A 20,979-nucleotide genomic window follows, 5' to 3' on the forward strand; every position below is an offset into this window, starting at 1 on the left:
AGAAATCTTCCAAAAATTAACAGGTAAGCACTCAAATGGACCTTTCCTCTCTTTTAAAAAAATACCCTAAGACAGTCCCTTTCATGTGGATTGTATTGTATTGGATTAAGATCACCAACCCTCTGAAACCAGAGTAAATTGGATTACTGTTGAGAATCACAGTGAGGAGGTATTAATAAGCACACTCGTCAAGTATCTCAAATAGCAGGAATAACTGATTTCAGGGCCAGAGAAGTGTGATGGGTGCCTGGGAGGAAGGCCTGGAATTAGGGGAAAACTTAGGAGAAGAAGTTGGTGAGGGAAGGCAGGGAGAGAGAGAGAGAGAGAGAGAATGCACAGAGTCCACTATATTGTTGGGGAGGGGGTGTCCTTAAACCTTTCAAAGGACACTTAACTGGGAAATTCCGAACAGCACTCACTTTGAAGGGGTGAAAGGAGAGGTGGAATGTTGTGGAAGTATCTACTTTAATAGGTGCTGCGTGACTGAGGGATATTTGGACTCGGTTGGTCGGGGGGTGGGCGAGGGCCACCCTGAGAGGCCGAGGACTCTTCCTGGAAAGGCGAGGGGCGGCACCTGGCTGCTGCCGAGAGCACCTGGGGGTGGGGGAAGGGTCGTTGTGCAGAGTCGAGTTCAGCGTGGGTTTCTGTCTTTGCCTGGAGGACTATTAGAAGAGATTAGAGGAGGCGCCAAGCAGCTGCGCGGGGTATTCCCCGCTCCGGGGGAACGCCGGCGGCGCCCGCGCCCGGCTCGGCTTGGCCCGGCCCGGCCCTCTCCCGAGGCAGCGAGCGCTTCCCCCGGCCCGGGCCGCGGCCTCCCGCCACCGCGGAGCCGCGCGGTGGATTGTGGGCTGGGGGCTGCGGCGGCCTCGCGGCGGCCTCCGACGCTGTCTCCCCGGACCTCGCCGGGCCGAGGCGGGCGGGGTGAGGGGAAGCAGTGGGGCAGGGAGCAGAAGCGCTAGGGGTAGTGGTCGCGGCGCGGCGGCGGCGGCGGCGGCGGCGGCGGCGGCGGCGGCGGCTCCTCTGGAGGCCGGGGATGTGGGAGAGGCGGTGGCAGCAGCGGCGGAGGCGGCGCTGCGGACCCGGGGGAAACTGCTGGCTGACAGGACACTCGGGAGAGACGTGAGGGAGCCGCCGCTGCCGCCTCTCATCCCCGAGCGAGCTGGGCTCGAGAGGGCGGCCCTGTGCTCCCCCGGCCGACGGGCCAGCCGGCGCGGGGCGGGGGCGGGAAGCCGGGCTCGGGCCCAGCCGGGCTCCGGGCGGCGGCGGCCGCGGAGCAGCAGCCTCGGCGCGACGTGGAGGGTTGGAGGCGGCGGCGATGCACTAGGCCTCGCTCTGGGGCGGCTGCCCGGGACCCGCAGGTAGGTGTCGGGCCCCACGCGGCCCCCAGCGCTTCGCGGCCCACCCTCACGCCGACCTCCCGTGGAGGGAGGACCGAGACCCCACCCCCTCCGCCTCCTCCCCGGCCGCAGCTGGCGGAGTTTCGGTCACAACTGACCAGCGGCGAAGCGTCCATTCCTCCCGGGCACCACCTCCTCCTCTTCCTTTTCCCTCTCCCTCCGGGATCCGGGCCGGCAGCTGTGCTCCTCGCCTACAACCGGCGGCCGTGACGCCGCTTTCGCCCCTCTCGGGGATCCGGGCTGTGGAACTTCCACTACCCACCTTAGACGCTGGCCCCAAACTTTCTCTTTCTTTTTCTAGCCGGGACCTTAGCCCCTTTTTGATCCTACTGGCATAATTAAAATTAAAAAAGGCATATTTCTTCTTGGCGAAGGCCAGCCCAGAAAATAACTCGGTGTTTTGCAGTTTGACAGTTTAGCTCGCAATCATTTGTTCAGTGATTAATTTTCTTCAGTTATGTTTCTTTCCATCTCTGCGTTGATACAAAGGCAGGCCTTTCTTGCCCTCCTGTCGTTAGCGAGGGAACTTTTGCCTGCCCCTTATAAGTAACAACTTGGTCTGTCCGTGTGCTGAGTTCGGGATGATATTTTTAGAATTTTGGCTAATCCGGGTTGCAGTTTTTTTTTTTTAAAGTTCCCCTTTAACTGGCTTTATTTTGGTCTTTATTGAGGCTCTCCTTACTTTCGGAGAATTAAATTGGAATGTTTTTGTATTTTGTTTTTAATTGGTTCTATATCTGACTTGTCAAACCCCAAGGCAGTCTCAATAGTAAATGCTTGCAAGACAATTGATGACATGATAGTATAGTGAGAAATGTGTTATTGTGGTAACTTGAACTGCAGATTTTGATGGACATTCAGGTTGACTTTTATATCTGATGAAGTGTTCTAGTTGGAAAAGTACCTTGAGAGCCTTAATGACTTCTAAGCAGTTATGATAGAACAGATGGAATGATGGGATTTGTTTGTTTGACTGTATTTGTATTGCAGTCAGAGTCTGATTTCCTAGAAATAGGTGGAACTTGATTGTTAATAGTGTTTATCTTTGCTTATGATAGGTTTTGGTAAACATGATCAATGTGTGCAAATTTGGGTCGATTGATAGTTGCGGTTTGAGGGATTAGATGTGTGCAGTTTTATTGTGATTTGGCTATTTTAAAATTATGCTCTGTTAATTTCAAAATTATTGCACCATCAGGACAGACATTACAATCTGAGGATCACTTTTAAAAGAAATAGAAAATGTTTTATTGTTTTCTTTGTAAAGAATGGATTACAATAAAGCTATAAAGACTATCCACATTTTCTTGTTGAGGATATAATATATTTTGGTCTTAGGTATTGTTACGCTAACATTTGGCTTTCTGAAATGTTTTTCATTGCTTTTAAATTATCCAGAGTATACTAGGAAAAGATAATTAATTTGCATGTTTTTTTTTTGGAAAAGTTAAAGTTTATTTCTGGATAGGTATTAAGTTTATGTCAGAATTAAAATCAAATCTTACATAACTCTTGAAATGGCAAACTTTGCAGAATTTGTTCTTAATCACATTCCTTTCCTATTAATAAAAGTTGATTAAATTTTTTTCCTGCTTTTAGCTTTTTACAAACCTTATCTAGTACAGTACACTTAAAGTGTTAAATTCGTCCATTTTTAGTATACAGACATAGTTGTGCAACCATCACTGTAATCTAACTTTAGAACATTTTCATCACCCCAAAAAGAAACTTCTACCCATTAGCAGTTACTCCCCATACTCCCCACCCTACCCTCAGACCTAGGCAACCACTAATTTACTTTCCATCTCAGTGAGTGAATTGTGGTTCGCTCATATAAATAGTATCATCTCCCAGAAAAGTTTTTCTTTTACAATTAATTTTCGTGTTTAAAATATTTTGAGTAAGGAAATAATCAACTGATCATTGGTATTAATATGTGATGTTTTAAACAGTTGATATACTGTTTGGTTGTATTCATCATAGATTACTATGAAGAGTGGAGAAAGAAAAAAGTTAGGATGAATGACTTCAGTGATCTTAAGGGGTGGTTTAGTCAGCTGGGAGTCAGTAAGTAAAAGCTGAAGGAGTATTTTTGCCATTGGATATTAAGGTTGGAGAAGATCTTAAAGGTCATCAGCTTACTTCCTGCTTGCTTTGCAAATAGATGGCAGGAACCAGATCAGGAAATCTGAAGAGTGGAAGGTTGAATCTCTAGGATGCATGGCTCAACAACCACAATGTGACAAAGTAAAGCAAGAAATGGGGATTTGCAAGTTAGAACTGTTTAGATCCTATTATATATAAGTATGTATGTATATATGTACGTATGTATTTGACATTTTACTAGCAGAGTAGGGAGAGAACTGGATATTTCCCCAACTTTGGGATGGAGGGGAACAGGTGATAATAGATGATTCATGCTACAAAATCCTCTAAAATGTTTTAACCTAAAGGAGGATGGCATATATATTATTTAGGTATCTTCTTTTACTATTACCATCTTATTTTTAAAAATCCAAATTTTAAAAATGAGATTAATTTAAAAAAATTATGCAGGGCTGGTTGGAGGCCTCCTTTTTCAAAGACTCAGGACCCTAACATCTAAACCAGTAGTACTCTCAAACAGGGGAAATTTTGCTCTCCAAAGGATGTTTGGCAGTGTATGAGGATATTTTTATTGTCACAACTGAGGGTGGGGTGCTATCAGCCTATAGCCAGGGATGTTGGTAAAAACCCTACAATGCACAGGACATATCCTACTCCACCCTACACCACACACACAACAAAGAATTATCTGACCCTGAATATCAGTAATGTTATAATCCTGTGGTTTGTGTGATTTCTGGTAAGGGTTGAGCTAATGTTCTTGACTTCCACCAGATGGGAAAATATTCTCAGTGGGCATTGTTTGGTGGGTTAAACTTTATGTTTCCTAGCAATTCTCTCTCTTTGCAGGGGGAGGCAGTAGAGGGAAAATTAAAAGGAAATCTGTGACATAATACAGATATTCTTAAGTCTGTTTAGTTGTCTTCAAACCTGAAGTAAAAAATTTTTTTCCTGAAAATGTCAGCCTTACTTTACTGCAGATTTGAACTATGTTTTGAATTGTTTGTTACAGCTACATAGGTTTTTTAAATTGGAAATAGGTAAATAGTATTTTCATTGTCTAGATTTTTTTTCCTTGTAGCTTCAACTGCCAAGAAAGGAGAGAAGTGAGCTAAGTGTTTTAATTAATTAATAATATATGTTGTGATGCAGAAAAATTCAAAGCTTGTATGTGAATCTCATCTTTTTTTTTTTTTCTTCTTATAGGCCACTTTTTTGACTCTCATTTAATTTCTTTATAACAAGCTTAATTTGGTGATGAAAGAAGAAAAGATTGAAAAGTTGGAATCACTTTTGCTATTTACCAGCCTTATGACTTTAGATAAATTATTCAATCTTTCTGAGCCTCAGTTTTCTCATCTATAAACTAGGAATAATTCCTGTATTATAAAATTATTGTGAGAATTAAATGAGGTAATGTGTGTTAAGAAGCTATATCAACTATAAAATACTATATGAATTAGTTACTGTACCTGAAACTAATATAAGTGTTGTATGTCAATTATACCTCAATTAATAAAAGAAGAGTTAGTTACTTGTTTCAGAAGAACCAGATTAGGAAGGGATATAGATGGTACCAAAGCAGGAATATGGAAGGCAAGGCAGAGAATAGTGACTGCTGACAACCTCTCTAGGAAGAAGAGAGAAGTTCTAAAAATATATTGATAACAAACTAGTAAAAGAACTAGTATTATCACCATAATATGAAGCTCTTTCACCTAGGGGCAGACTGACTTCCTTCAGTAGCACCTGAGGGTATCACTATTATAGCATAGTATAAAACTGATTATTAAAATGGTGAAATTAAGTTATCAAGAAAAGATTACCTTGTTTTCAAAATTGTTTGAGAAGTCATAAAAAGGTATAGTTTAAGAATTGAACATTTCAAAAAAAAGAATTAAAAATTTCAGAAGTGCCTTACACAAGAAATTTTAGGTTTATCAAGAGTAAGCTATAGTTATCTGGATCAGTTCTCTTGTTGGGAATAATTCCTTCTGTCTTCATTTACTATTCATGCCTTCCTTCATGTTTAAAGGGTTGCATATGAATATTGTGGTAATCCATCATATTTTATGATCTTTTTCTCATGAGGAGTGAATAAAGTATAATTTTGAAATCATAATAGTTATATCAAGAAAGTTCGTGCCCTGGTTTGTTTTGTTTTGTTTTTATTTTGTTTTGTTTTTCTCTTCAGCTAAATAAAATCCTAAACTACATCAGTGTCAGTTGGAATGGAGAGCAAGGGATGGATTTGTGATGAATTTTTGAGGTAGAATCCATAGGACAGTTAAAGCTGGTATAGAAATTGAAGAATGTGGAGAGGTCAGGGAGTTAAGTTGGCTCTAGTGTTTCTAGCTTGGTAAACTACATAGATGGTGTTATTAACTGAGCTATAGAAGGAATGCATTTTTGGCAGGTAGGGGAGGTTGGGTAAAGGTGGTAGACAATGAATTTAAGTTTTGGATATATTGAATTTTAGGTATCTCGGAGACTTGTAGGTGAAGATGTGAAGATGCCCAGTAGGCAATTACAAATTTGGGTATGGGATACTGAAAAGAATTTAGAAGTGGAGAAAGATCTTGAATCTATCCAGTTTTCTCCATCTCCTCTACCATTATCTGAGTTCAGGCTACTGTCATCTCTCACTTACATTATAACAAGTTTCCTGTTTGGTCTGTTCTAGTCTTAGTCTTCTCCAATCTGTTCTCAGTGCTACAATCAGTGATTTTTCTTAAGGGCAAATTTGATTATATTATTCCTCAGCTTAAATTATTTCTGTTACTTTCTTTTATCCTCATGATGAAATCCACATTTCTTATTCCTTTAACAGATTTATAAATTCATTTAAGTTCTTTTCCCAACTTACCTCTCTAGGCTAGTAACTCTCCACAACTCCCTGTTCTCCTAAAATAGACAGATTGAAGTACTCGTGGTTTCTGACAATAGGATCTCTCTTCCCTCCAAGCTTTTGCACTTAACTGTTCCCTGTTCCTGAAGGGTTCTCCTTATCACACCCTTTCTCCCCTTCATCTCTCTGACTCATTTCTACTTATCTTCAGTTCTTAGTAAGCCTTCATTGGTTCATTATTATTATTATTGAAAAATTTTAAACCCACAGAAAAATCAAAACAATAGTAGAATGAACACACACACACGCACACACACACACCCACCCCTTTTGCCAAACCTGAAAACGGGATGTAGATATGATGCTTCATTCCTAATACTTAAGCATGCATCTCCTAGTTACAGAGACATTCTCTCACGTAACCACAACACCATTATGATACCTAAGAATGTCAACAATTACTCAGTAGCATTATTCAACATATAGTCCATACTTAAATTTTCCTCTTTGTCCCAAAATTCTTTATAGCTTTTTTTCTCTCTCTAATGCAAAGTTCAGTCAAGATTCATATAATGCATTTAGCTTGTATGTCTCTTTAGTCTCCCACAGTCTGGACTAGTCCCATTGTCTCTCTTTCTTCTTGGGTTTATCCTTTGAAAAGTAGAGGCATTTGTCCTCAAGTATCTTCCATATTCTGAATTAGTCTATTTCTTTATGATTCGATTCTGGTAGAATATATCTGGCAAGAATATCACACAGATGATATATATACCTACCGCCTTTATCACATCAGAAGACACGTACTGTCAGGCTGTCCCCTGTTGGTGATTCCAGCTTGATCACTTGGTAAAGGTGAGAACTGACAGATCTCTACTATTTAATACAAAATTGACAGTGTGATACTGCATGGCCATGTAAATATCCTGTTCCTAACAATCTTTTAAACTAATGGTTTTAGCATCCATTCATCATCCTTGCTTGAATCAGTCATTGCATTGGAGGGTTACAAATGGTGATTTTTCTAATTCTTTCAGTCCATCTACGTTTATTACCTTCATTGACTTTTTAGAGCAGTGAGGTCAGGTTAGATGAAGACTGGATATAAGCAATTGAATTTAGAAATCAGGTCATTCCTCACCTTTTCCAGAGCCAAGTGAGTGATGAAAATGGAAGATGGATTGCTAAGGAGGTAGACCAGAACGAAAATAGAGGTTTTCAGTGAAGGGGAGGCAGGAAGAAGTAGCTTGAATAGAGTTGAAGGAAAGAACTTTAATTTAGTACTTGAACATTTTTTTGATGATTGATGAGATTGACAATAGGAGAGTCAGAGTATGATTAACATAACAAGGTCTCAGATGTAGTGGAAAAAGATGAAATCAAGAACAGCAGGTTGGGGGATTAACTCTGGAAAAGAGACACCTATACTGTACCTCAGAAAGGTAGGACTTGTGTATAGGTGAGAATTAGTAGGTGCGTTTGGATATTCATGGAAGAAGTCATATCTGAAGTCTTTTTTTTTTATTGGTATGTGGTAGATAGTTACTTTTTGAGCATGAGCTTGATGGAGGTAAGCTAGGGGACATGAGAATAATGAAAAGTTTTTATAAATACTGTGGGGATTGGGAAAGAGAAGTGCTTGAGGATAAATAAGTGAAAGGACTGCTGAGCAGAGCCTCGTTTGAGATTGGAACTCATAAATGTATAATCTGCATGTTTTACATAAATTTTCTCTGGCAGTGTTCTGCAGCCAGGAACAAAGCATAGACAAATTGTATTGAAGATGGATGAGAGGAGAGGATTGAACATGCAAGGGAGACTGTTGAAGTAATTGACCATGAGACCCAAGCTAAGTAGTGAAGCTTGTAAAGCAGAACTGAGCTAAGAGACCCAAACAGTGGGGAGAGGTATAGAGGTAATATCAAGAAGTAATTAATTAAAATGCTAATTTATTGTCTGTTTGGGGTTATAGTACTAATGAACTTTATAGTTATTTTCTTTATACCTGAAACTAACATTTAATATTTTCATTCTTGAGCCACTTACTGAGTCACTGCAGATGAGTTTCTAGCTATTTTGCTTTATTTTCTCTAAAAAGAAAATTTCTTGAAAGCATCATCTTTATCATTACTTAACATTTATAGAGTACATAATTGTTTAGATTATTTGAAGACCCTTCCCTTCAAGGATCTAGATACAAAATGTATTTTATTTACAGAGGTAGACTTAACAGAAGATTGTTTTTACTCTAGAAAGAAGCAAGGTAGGGATAACCCAAAACAGTGGATAAATCCTAGTGTCATTTTTTTTCCTTCTTAGGAATACATTAATGTATAATTTTCTCTTAGGAACTATTTTCAAGGTAGAATAGATTATACAGATTTTATTTTGACTTTACTCGTTTTGTAGACATGTTAATAAGTATCTCCTGGTTTACATATTTAAGGCATTTCTGTTCTCTGGTAATTTTGCATGAGTGATTTTAGAATTTATTTGTTGATCTTTGGTCAAGACACCAAGAACAGAATACCAGTGTTCTCATCTGATTAACTTTGACAAAAATTTCACTAGTAATACAGTAATGTCAATGCCTTAAAAGAGTAAAGTAAAGCATCCAAATTATATTTTGATTTCATTCAGTTTTTTACATGCTAGAGACAGATTTTTTCACATTACAGTTCTATCATTCAGTTCCAGGCCTGTGAACCCTCAGTTAATTTCAATGGCTGCTGTAGTATGTTATTTTAGTTACTAAGTCTCTGATGAATGCTGGGAAAAAAAGGCATTGTTTTTATTTTTAATAACATCTAGATTTTAAAAAGACATTTGTACTGTTTTTTGAGGATATTTGTGATTTTATTCCTGATAAGAATGTCACATATGAAATCTTACTTATTTTATAGGCATTTAAAAATGTGTAAATTTAATATTACAAAAATTTATACTTTTTATCCTTCTGGCCAAGATTCTCTCTTATTGTTCCTTCTTGTCATTAAATCAAAAGTAAGTAAGGAACTTCAGGAAACACATGTATTCAGAGTTTCCTGCAAGGCACAGGGTCTCATAAATGTCAAATGGGAATGTAAGGAAAAAGCAAATTAGAGTGACACAACTTTGTTCTTATTTTCTATGTTCCTTTAGCTTCAACTTGATTTCTCCCAATTTGGAAATACTAATATATGCATCAAAAAAAAGAAAAAGAAAAGAAAGCCACAATGTAATGTCCAACCAAAGATCGATTTGATAGACGTTAGTAGAGATTATTTTTTAATCATAGTAATTTAAAATATCTCAAATATGTTATATTCTAAGAAACACTTGCCACAACACTTTTGGAATTTTAAGAGCTAATTTCTGGTAAATGGTATAGTTAAGCTTCTTTCAGACAGCTAAGACACAAATAATAAACTTCTCCACTATATAAGATTTATCATCTGACAGAATCTAGTTTAATCATAATTTTTAAAGTACTTAAAAGTTTTAAAAATTGTATATCATATACATTATTGCTCACAATTGTCTTAATAATGAAGCTAACCTAAAGATTTGGGCTTTCAAGAAATGTTAACAAATTATTGCTGCCATATAAATATTAAATACTTGTCTTCTCATCTTGATGGCTCTTAGTAGCATATTTACCCCTCAGTTCAGCTCAGGAATTATCCTTTTGCTAACAAAAACAGTAGATTATACTGATGAAAATGTATAGTGTCTTTTTCCTTGAGTAATAGTTTTCTAGCAATCCCAGTCTTAAAGAATAATTATTTGTGGAGGTTCCTTAAAAAACTAAAAATAGAACTACCATATGACCCAGCAATCCCACTCCTGGACATATACCCTAAGAAAACCATAATCCAAAAAGAAACATGTACCACAATGGTCATTGCAGCACTATTTACAATAGTCAGGACATGGAAGCAACCTAAATGCCCATCAACAGATGAATGGATAAAGAAGATGTGGCACATATATACAATGGAATATTACTCAGCCATAAAAGGGAATGAAATGAGTTATTTGAGGTGAGGTGGATGGAATCAGAAGATCTGAATGCAAATCGCATCTTCACAACTAACTAGCTAAATGGTGTGAAGCCAAGTTACTCTTGAACCTGTTTCTCTATCCACATTATAGGGATCGTTGATTCATTCATTCACGGATTCTTTCAGAAATGTTTTTCTCACTAGGTTGTTAGGAAGACCAATAAAATAATCTGAATGAAAGCAAGTAATTATGAACTGTGTAGGTTTAGTCAGATATTAGTAACGATGTAATTCTTCTTATTATTGTCTTTCTGTTGCTTCCCTTTCCCCTGTGGTCCTTTCTTATTTCATGGATAGCATGTTTTCATTGCACTCTTGATCTTAGGACTTCAGAGAATTTTCAGAACTAGTGGTGGGACTGAGGCAATCCAGGTTCACCCAAGTCCCAGCTGATCTCCCTGTCCATCACGGATAAGGACATCATGTAGAGGAGTAGGATGGATGGCAACTTTTCTGGATCAGCTTGTTCATTTTCTTACTGTTGCCTGACAAAGTCCTGTTTTTCTCAAGGTGGGGCATAGCCCAGGGTGCCTCATAGTCTCTGGGTATGATTATTCTGTATCTTTTTTTACTGCTTCCTCCTCTCCACCCCACCCCGTCCCGTCCCGTCCCGTCCCATCCCGTCCCATCCCCATGAGTACCCAACTCTTCTTTCTCCCTCATCTCCTTTCTCCACCACTTTTTCTTGTTTCTTTTAATCTCACCCTTCAATTAATTTCTTGGTGTTTGCCTATAAATGTGCTCTGGTCTCCCATGGCCTAAATAATTCTTGCTCAACTCTTAATTGCTTTTCTTTCAGCACCAAAAATATGTTGATATTGTTGCTTTTGTTACTTCATCACTTAACCTCTTGTGGTATGGCTTCTGTCCCAACACTGTCCTAAAACTGTTCTAATCCAGTATCCTTTCTGAAGTTAATAACCTCCTTGACCTCTCTCTGCAGCATATTAACACTACTTTTTTTTTTTAAGAACTTTTATTGAGATACAGTTAACAGACAATAAACAGCATATATTCAGAGTGTACAATTTGGTATCCCAATCTCCCAGTTCATTCCCCCCCAACCCTCCGTGCTTTCCCCACTTGGTGTCCATATGTTTGTTCTCTACATCTGTGTATCTATTTCTGCCTTGCATTTCCTCTTTCATGGTTGTTAGCATTTGCCTTAGGTATTGAGGTGCTCCTATATTGGGTGCATATATATTTATAATTGTTATCTCCTCTTCTTGGATGGATCCCTTGATCTTTATGTAATGTCCTTTCTTGTTTCTTGTAACATCTTTTATTTTAAAGTCTATTTTATCTGATATGACTATTGCTACTCCAGCTTTCTTTTGATTTCCATTTGCATGGAATATCTTTTTCCATCCCCTCACTTTCAGTCTGTGTGTGTCCCTAGGTCTGAAGTGAGTCTCTTGTAAACAGCATATATATGGGTCTTGTTTTTGTATCCATTCAGCCAGTCTGTGTCTTTTAGTTGGTGCATTTACTCCATTTACATTCAAGGTAATTATTGATATGTATGTTCCTATGACCATTTTCTTAATTGTTTTGTTTTTGTTTTTGTAGGTCCTTTTCTTCTCTTATGTTTCCTGCTTAGAGAAGTTCCTTTAGCATTTGCTGTAGGGCTGGTTTGGTGGTGCTGAATTCTCTTAGCTGTTGCTTGTCTGTAAAGCTTTTGATTTCTCTATCGAATCTGAATGAGATCTTTGCTGGGTAGAGTATTCTTGGTTGTAGGTTCTTCCCTTTCATCACTTGAAATATATCATGCCACTGCCTTCTGGCTTGCAGAGTTTCTGCTGAGAAATCAGCTGTTACCCTGATGGGAGTTCCTTGTATATTATTTGTCATTTTTCCCTTGTTGTTTTTAATAACTTTTCTCTGTCTTTAATTTTTGTCAATTTGACTACTATATGTCTTGGCCTGTTTCTCCTTGTGTTTATCCTGCCTGGGACTCTCTATGCTTCCTGGACTTGGGTAGCTATTTCCTTTCCCATGTTAGGGAAGTTTTCAACTATAATCTCTTCCAGTATTTTCTCGGGTTGTTTCTCTCTCTCGTCTCCTTCTGGGACCCCTATAATGCGAATGTTGGTGCGTTTAACATTGTCCCAGAGGTCTGTTAGGCTGTCTTCAGTTCTTTTCATTCTTTTTTCTTTATTCTTTTCTGCATCAGTGATCATCACCATTCTGTCTTCCAGCTCACTTATTCGCCCTTCTGCCTCAGTGAATCTGCTATTGGTTCCTTCTAGTGTATTTTTCATTTCCGTTGTGTTGCATACCTCTGTTTGTTTGCTCTTTAATTCTTCTGGGTCTTTGGTAAACTTTTCGATCTTTGCATCTAGTCTTTTTTCAAAGTCCTGGATCATCTTCACCATCATTATTCTGAATTCTTTTTCTGGAAGGGTGCTATCTCTTCATTTAGTTGTTTTTCTGGGGTTTTATCCTGTCCCTTCATCTGATACAAAGTCCTCTGCTTTTTCATTTTCTCTATATCTTTCTGTGGCTGTGGTTTTCAGTTCCACAAGATGAAATACTGCTGATATTGCTTGATACTGCTGTCTGCCCTCTTGTGGAGGAAGCTATCTAAGAGGCTCGTGTGTGCTGCCTGATGGGAGTGACTGATGGTGGGTAGCGCTGGGTGGGCAGAGCTCAGTAAGACTTTAATCCAATTTGGTGGGCAGAGCTCAGTAAAACTTTAATCTGCTTGTCTGCCAGTGGGTGGGGCTGTGTTCCCACCCTGTTGGTCGTTTTGCCTGAGGCCACCTAGCACTGGAGCCCACAGGCTCTTTGGTGGGGCTAATGGTGGACTCTGGGAGGGCTCATGCCAATGAGCACTTCCCACAACCCCTGCCGCCAGTGCCCCCTTCTTCTCGGTGAGCCACAGCCACCCCCCCAACTCCACAGGCAACCCTCCAACACCAGCAGGTAGGTCTGGTTCAGTCTCCTATGGGGTCACTGCTCCTTCCCCCTGGGTCCTGGTGAGCACACTTTTTTGTGTGCCCTCCAAGAGTGGAGTCTCTGTTTCCCCCAGTCCTGTGGAGGTCCTACAATCAAATCCCGCTGGCTTTCAAAGTCTGATTCTCTGAGGATTCCTCCTCCTGTTGCTGGACTCCCAGGATGGGAAGCCTGATGTGGGACTCAGAACCCTCACTTTAGTGGCTGGACTTCTGTGGTATAACTGTTCTCCAGTTTGTGAGTCACCCACCCAGCATTTATGGGATTTGATTTTAACGCGATTGCGCCCCTCCTACCGTCTCATTGTGGCTTCTCCTTTGTCTCTGGATATGGGGTGTCTTTTTTGGTGAGTTCCAGTGTCTTTCTGTCGATGATTGTTCAGCAGTTAGTTGTAATTCTGGTGCTCTTGCAAGAGGGAGTGAGTGCACGTCCTCCTGCTCCTCCATCTTGATCCTATCTCCAACACTGCTTTCTTTTCACACTTTCCTCCTGGACACTTCTCCCTTGGCTTCTGTAGGATGGTTTTTCTGATTGCTTTCTTCCTTACTTCTTACATGTATTTGCTCCACCCCTTGCTCTGAGCTCTCATTAGCCCTCTTTTTCTGCATTTTCTTCCTTTGTAATATTACTTTCCTGCAACTAGAATTATTTATTCTATTATTCCTATAATGTAATTGAACTAAGAATGGTGATGCAAAATTCGGGGAAGCAGGATTCTGTTTACTACAAGAGATAATTTTTTTCCTAAAGCAATTATAGTTGTTTTATAGCAATAAGCTGCTCTTGAAGTAGTCAATTCTCTATTACTGAAGGTTTTCAAGTGTAGGCAGAAAGACCGCTTGTAGAAGCGATTCCTATATTAGGTAGAAAGTTGAGCCAGATGATCTTTTAAAGTCAGAGATTGTAATTTTTATCTCATACACTCCACTCACATGGATTGAACTTTGAACTTTATTCAGATGTCTTCCAAAGCGTTATTTCTAGCTTCTCTGCCTCATCATCCCTCTTCACTCTCACAAACAGTTTTTATCAAAAATTGCTTCTGTTTTAGGTTACCATTTATTTTAGTTTCATCATCATTTTCCACTACTTTTTTTTCCTTTCCTTTTATTGGCATGGCTTTGAGGACCACTGTTCTATGCTTTGACTACTTTTCTGGTAGTAGATTGTATCTGCCCATATTGGTTTGCACCCCCCCCCCCCCCCCAACTAGGGGCACTCAAGCAAGGGACACCAATAGAGAAGGCTTGGAAGCCTAAAGTTTAAATTTTTAACTTTTAGAACTTTGTATGGCACAGTCCAAATGTTAAGGCTTAACGTGTTTATAATGATAAATAATAGTTGCAGTTATTTACTGAATGTCTACTATGTGCCAAATACATAGATTATGTAAATTATACTTCTTTTAAATGTTATGACATTCCTATGAAGAAGACACTGTTGCTGTCCCATTTTACAAATGAGGAAACTGAGAGGACCATAAGAAAGTTGTCAGAGGTCACACAACTAATAAATGACAGAGACCTAACTCACTTTATGGCCAGTTTTCTTAACCAATATATTATACTGTGTTACAGGAAAGGTAGAAATCTGGAATCAAATATTAGAGGTAAGGTAATGGTATTCAAACAAGGTAATGTATTTTTGACTTAGGTTTTTAGATTGTTTTGAATATACATGAACTTGTATGAGACATTGTTAGTGGCTTGTGTGTGCTTACCTCTTTTTCCATGATAGTCATTCATTTGTTCATTCATTCATTGAACATTTGTCTGTGCTGGTGTGGTATAGGAAGATGAATGAAACAAATACAATTTTATGATGTAGAGAGAGAGACAGGAAATAAGCAGGTAAATAAATAATTGTTATAATTTGAGAAAGTACTACAAAGATCACAAACCGTAATACTAGTAGTAGAGAATAACAGGGGTATGTGTGTTGATGGGGGATAGAGTAAAGTGGGGATGTACTTAGATACTGTGGTCAGGAAAGTCCTGTTACATAACCACTGTTTATATTTTGTCATATACCTTTTCATACATACATAGCTGTAGAAAGTTTTTATACCAAAATGAGATTGTACTATATATTCTGTTTTGTAATCTTATAATTGAGTCTCTTGAAACAATAGCTATTGTGTGTTAATTTCCTTACCTAATTCACTCCAACCTCTGCAGTCTGGTTCTAGCCCCACTATTGGACTTGACATTGCTTCCCAATGTGATGTGGTCACTTCCTAATTGCCAAATCTGAAGTTTTTTTCCTTAGTATTTTATTTGTGAATGTTGAGCTGATTTTTCTTCCCTGGTTTTTCTCCCACATTCTTGGATGTTCTTTCCTATCTTTACCACAAGCTTTTCTTAATATCTTTCTTTCATTTATTTTTTCAGAAATGTTAGAGTCCTCTTAGAATCTGTACTTGGCCCTCCTCACTAATACTCTTCTAGAGTGATGTATTCAACACTAGTTTCTTGTGGATTAAGTCTAAACTCCTTTGTAAGATTCCACGCAGCTTAAGGAATATTCATTTTTTTATCTAAAGAAAAAAGAAATGAACCTTTGCTAGTATTTATTATGAGGATTGATACCAGCATCTTCAGTCAGTCCATATGTTTATTTATCAGATAGTCACATTATAGGTAAGTGAGTAAGCTCAGGGATTAGCAGTGGTATCCTTCACTTAGTCTGTCCTTGTGATGTAATAGCCTTACAGGAATAGTTAATTGGGTTTACAAATTATATCATCTAGTTTTAACTAAACCAACTCTTACAAAATGTTTAATTAACCTAAAATGATTCCTGTAGAGAAATCACATCTTGAATGAATACTAATAATGGAACCACAAGTAAACAACAAAGCACAGAGTTGGATTCTCTAAGTACAAGCTCTTCCATAGCCATACATAAAAGTACTCAAAAGAGTGGTCGAATTTAAGAATATGTTATCTATGGTTTTTTTTTTTAACAAGAAGGAAAAGCATTCCAAATTTGCTGATCTTTTTAGAAATGGCATGTGACTGACAATAATATTTAACCAAACAGATAGTGAAACACACAGACAGACACACACACATTGTCTGTTCCCACAGAGTGTTTTTGTTTTTATTTTTAAATAATGAGTGAGAAAATGTATACTAGTAGTTGATTTTCTAGAAACACTCAAGCTATGGTAAATCTGTTTTGAAAATGGATGTTTGGAAATATTCCATCATTATGTTATTTTGTTAAATGATGAACTCTTTAAAAATCCAGACTGGAGTTTTCTACCCTGTTTTAAAAATCTCAAAATAGAGAGTTTAGGAAGTGCGATCAGTGATTTCTTCCATTTGGTTCTACATACATTTGTAAGGTATCTTTTTTTTTTTTTTTTTTCCTGTAACAGGCATTAAAAGCCAGGTATGAAAATAAATTGAACTTTTGAGCCAAACCTTTGACTCAACATTGCATAAAGTTTAAATCAAGATTTTTAATAATAATGAAGCATAGTGAAATCACATTGCTATCAATTAAAATTAGTGAGAGTAAAAAGGTACTTTTTTTCATTAGTTAATAAACTAGATTCTTTTTTTTGGTTTTGTTTTCCAAAACTTTTTTTTTTAATTTTATTTATTTATTTATTATTTTTGGGGGGGGGTACACCAAGTTCAGTCATCTGTTTTTATACACATATCCCCATATTCCCTCCCTCCCTCGACTCCCCCCCACCCTCCCCATCCCAGTCCTCTAAGGCATCATCCATCCTTGAGTTGAACTCCCTTTGTTATACAGCAACTTCCCACTGGCTGTCTGTTTTACAGTTGGTAGTATATATATGTCTGTGCTACTCTCTCACTTTGTCTCAGCTTCCCCTTCACCCCCCCGCCCCCCCAAACCTCGAGGCTTTATCTTTAAAAAATTTCCATTAGCGCTGTTTTATATTACATACATTAATACAGATGCACCCTATATAATTTGTAAATGATGATGCTTAAAATTTTTTTAACTGATGGGATACAGGATCAAAAAAGTTTTAGATTGCTGATCATAAGTATCCCAACTTCAAAGGAAGGCTAATTTTATGAGGGTTATGGTCGTTAGGAAAGATTCATAGTAGGGGTAGGTATAAGACTGAAGCTGAACTTTTGCAATTTAATAATAGCATTGTTTGTGATTAATAAAGCATCATGGTTAATTTTATGTGTCAACTTGACTTGGCTAAGGGATGCCCAATATTGATGGTAAAACATTATTTCTAAGTGTGTTTTTGAGGGTGTTTCTGGAAGAAATTAGCATTTGATTCAGTAGACTGAGTAAAGAGATCTGCCCTTGCCAGTGTGGGCAGGCATCATCATCATCTAATCCTTTGAAGGCCTGAATAGAACAAAAAAGCAAAGGAAGGGTGAATTTGTTCTCTCCTCTTGAGCTGGGACAGTTGTCTTCTCTGGCCCTCGTACATCAGAGCTCTTGGTTCTAGGCCTTTGGACTCCAGGTCTTAATACCAGTGGTCCCCTGTGTTTCAGGCCTTTGGCCTTGAACTGCATTATACCATTGGCTTTCCTCATTTTCCAGCTTGCAGAAAACAGGTTGTGGGAATTCTTGGCCTCCACAACTGAGTGGTGAACCAATTCCTTGAATAACTCTCTTATAAATATCCTATTGGGTCTGTTTCTCTGGAGAACCCTGATTAATACAAATAAAGTAATAAGTTTTCATAGGAAAACATTTGGAAAATTCCAAAAAGCACAAATAAAAATTTCTTATAATTTTGTCATTTGGAGGTAACCATTGTTAATATTATGGTATATGTCTGTGCAATTTTTTTTTTTTTTTGGAAATATGTATGCTTATTTTAAATTAGAAAATTGGGGTCATACTACTGACATGCTACTTTGAAAACTGTTTCCACTTAACAGTGTATGTTAAACATTTTTACATCATTAAATATTTTGCAATCCTATTTCAAAACTTTATTTGTGGTAAAAATATGTATAACATAACATTTATCAGCTTAACCATTTTTAAGTGTGCAGTTCAGTAGCGTTAAGTATATTCACATTGTTGTGCTGCCAATCTCCAGAACTTTTTCTTCTGGCAAAACTGAAACCCATTAAAAACTCCTGATTTTCCCTCCCCGGTCCCCTCACAACCACATTCTACTTCCTGTCTCAGGGAATTCACTGGTTATATACCTCATGTAAGTGGAATCATACAGTAGTTGTCTTTTTGTGATTGGCTTATTTCACTTAGCATAATGTCATCAAGGTTCATCCATGCTATAGTAAATGTCAAAATTTCCTTATTTCTTAAGGCTGAATAATAATACTGCATTGTGTATGTATACCACATTTGTTTATCCATTCATCTGTCAGTGATCATTTGGATTGCTTCTACCTCTTGGCTGTTATGAATAATGTTGCTATTACATGGATGTACAAATAACTCCTCAAGACCCTGCTTTCAGTTCTTTTGGGTGTATATACAGAAGTGGAATTGCTGCATCATATGGTAGTTCTATTTTTACTTTTTTGAGAAATTTCCATGGTGTTTTCTGCAATGGCTGCACCATTTTACTACCCACCAACAATGCATAAGCCTTCTAGTACCTCCACATCCTTGCCAACAGTTTTTGTTGTTGTTGTTGATGTTTGATTGGTTGGTTTTCATTTTTGTTTTTTTGGATAGTAACCATCCTAGTGGATGTGAAGTCTGCAATCTTATTTTTAATGACAGTGTAATCCATTGGTTGTACTATAGCTTATTAAATAACCAGTTGCTTCTTATTTAGAATTTGTTTCAACTTTTTCACTCTTAAAAACAATGCTGAGATTATTTTTGTTCATATTTTGGAGTGTGTGTATATTTGTTTTCTTAATATATGCAATCTAGAAATGAAATTTGAGACAACCTTTGAAGGGAGAAGAAGCATTGGATAGGTGAAAAGATGGTATGAATATTCTAGGAAGGACACAGCCTTAGCAAAAACAAGGAAGCCTTGATAGCATGATGAATTAGAGGGACAATTAGACCACCCTATCTGGAATAGAGGCTATCCATGGGTAATAGGAAGTAAGGCTAGAAAGGAAGGTAAGCATCAGATTGTGGAAATCCTTGAGTACCAGCTTGTAAAGCTTGGCATTTGTTTGGAAAGTGATGAATAACTTTAAAGGTTTTTGAGCTGAAGTATAACAAAATGAAGACATTCTAGAAGATTAATCCTAAGGCAATGTGCAGAATGGTTTAGACTAGAAGCAGAGAGACCAGTTAGAAGACCACAGTATGATAGAAGGTTGATAGAGGGCAGACAAGTTTAGATTTTGTAAAAGTAGGGTATATTATAAAGTAGGGTATCATTTTTGAAAAATAGAAGGGAAGTAAAATGGTTAGTTAGTATATCCGTATTAACCACTTTGGTAAATGTTTTGTATACATTGAAATGGTAGCGGGGGGGGGGGGGGGGGATACTTTTGCTGTTACTTTACCTGTAACAGGCAGTCTCATAGATAGTTTAGAGTTGGCTGTAAATGATTTTGTAATATCATTGTTCTCTGTAGGCAGCTCATATTATAGTGCAGAAGCAAGGGGAGAGATTTTTACACAGTATCTGGGTAATGCCTGTGGTAAATGTTTCTCTTTCTCTCAGCTGCCTTCTCATTCAGCTCTTAAGGAATTCCATTTTCTATATATGGTATTATTCTTCTGCAGCTTTAAAACTTAATTGAAATTTATTGATTTTTTTCCTCTATATTTGAAATTGTACAAGAATGCCATCTTCAGGCAGATTAACAGCTACCAATTTAATGTTTTTCCTTCTCTCTGATACTTATATTTTGCATTATTTATCTATTTAATGATTGAAAAATATTTTGTTTTTTTCCCCCAACTTTTTATTGTGAAGACTACAAAACATACAGAAAAGTGAAAGAATAGGACATGTTATAGTCATATGTACTTGACTTAGACAAACCATTTTTAACATTTTGCCATATTTGTTTATCTGTGTGTATTTTTTGCTGAATCATTTGAAAGTAAGTTGTAGGTAACATCATATTTCAGTCCTGAATACTTTAGTGTTCATGTCCTGAGTATAAGGACATTTTCCCATAATCTCAATACCATCAATCCACTTAAGAAAGTTAATAATAATTCTAAAATCTCATATAACATCCAGTCCATATTCAAAATTTCCCAATTGTCCCAAGAGTGTATTAGAGCCAATTTTTTCTTTTTAAACCAGCATCCAGTCAAGGCTCACACATTGCTTTTAGTTGCTGTCTCTTTATTTTACTATAGAATAGTTCCCCACCTTTTAAAAAAGACATTGATCTAAATGTCCAGACCAGTTTTCTTGTAGAGTGTCTCATATTTTCAGTTTGTTTGTTTCCCCGTGTTGTGGTTTAAATCTCACTATCCTATTCCCCTCTATTTTCTTAGATTGGAAGATAGTTTCTAGAGTAGAGGTACTTAACCTTCAGTTCACATACTCTATAGGGTCTGTGAATAGACTACAGGGAGTCTGAACTTTGGATGGGGAAAAAATTACATCTTTATTTTAATTCAGTGGTTCTCAACTGGGGTGATTTTTGTCTTCTCTCCTCTCTTCTCCTCACATAGGGATGTTTGGCTCTGTCTGCAGACATTTTTGGTTGTCACAACT

At 37.9% G+C, this 20,979-nt stretch overlaps 1 protein-coding gene across 5 annotated transcripts in view; it reads left to right on the top strand.

Moving 5' to 3' along the window:
* Nucleotides 1–1,218: 1,218 nt before the first annotated feature.
* Nucleotides 1,219–20,979, top strand: part of VPS54 (VPS54 subunit of GARP complex) — a 104,094-nt gene continuing 84,333 nt past the window's right edge. For all 5 annotated transcript variants that reach the window (XR_009054687.1, XR_009054688.1, XM_057741643.1 and 2 more), the window contains exon 1: nt 1,219–1,358. The gene's annotated coding sequence lies outside the window, so the exon portion shown is untranslated. The remainder of the gene's footprint in view (nt 1,359–20,979) is intronic.

This window comes from Hippopotamus amphibius, chromosome 7 (genome assembly GCF_030028045.1).
Source record: "Hippopotamus amphibius kiboko isolate mHipAmp2 chromosome 7, mHipAmp2.hap2, whole genome shotgun sequence".
Lineage (NCBI taxonomy): Eukaryota > Metazoa > Chordata > Mammalia > Artiodactyla > Hippopotamidae > Hippopotamus > Hippopotamus amphibius.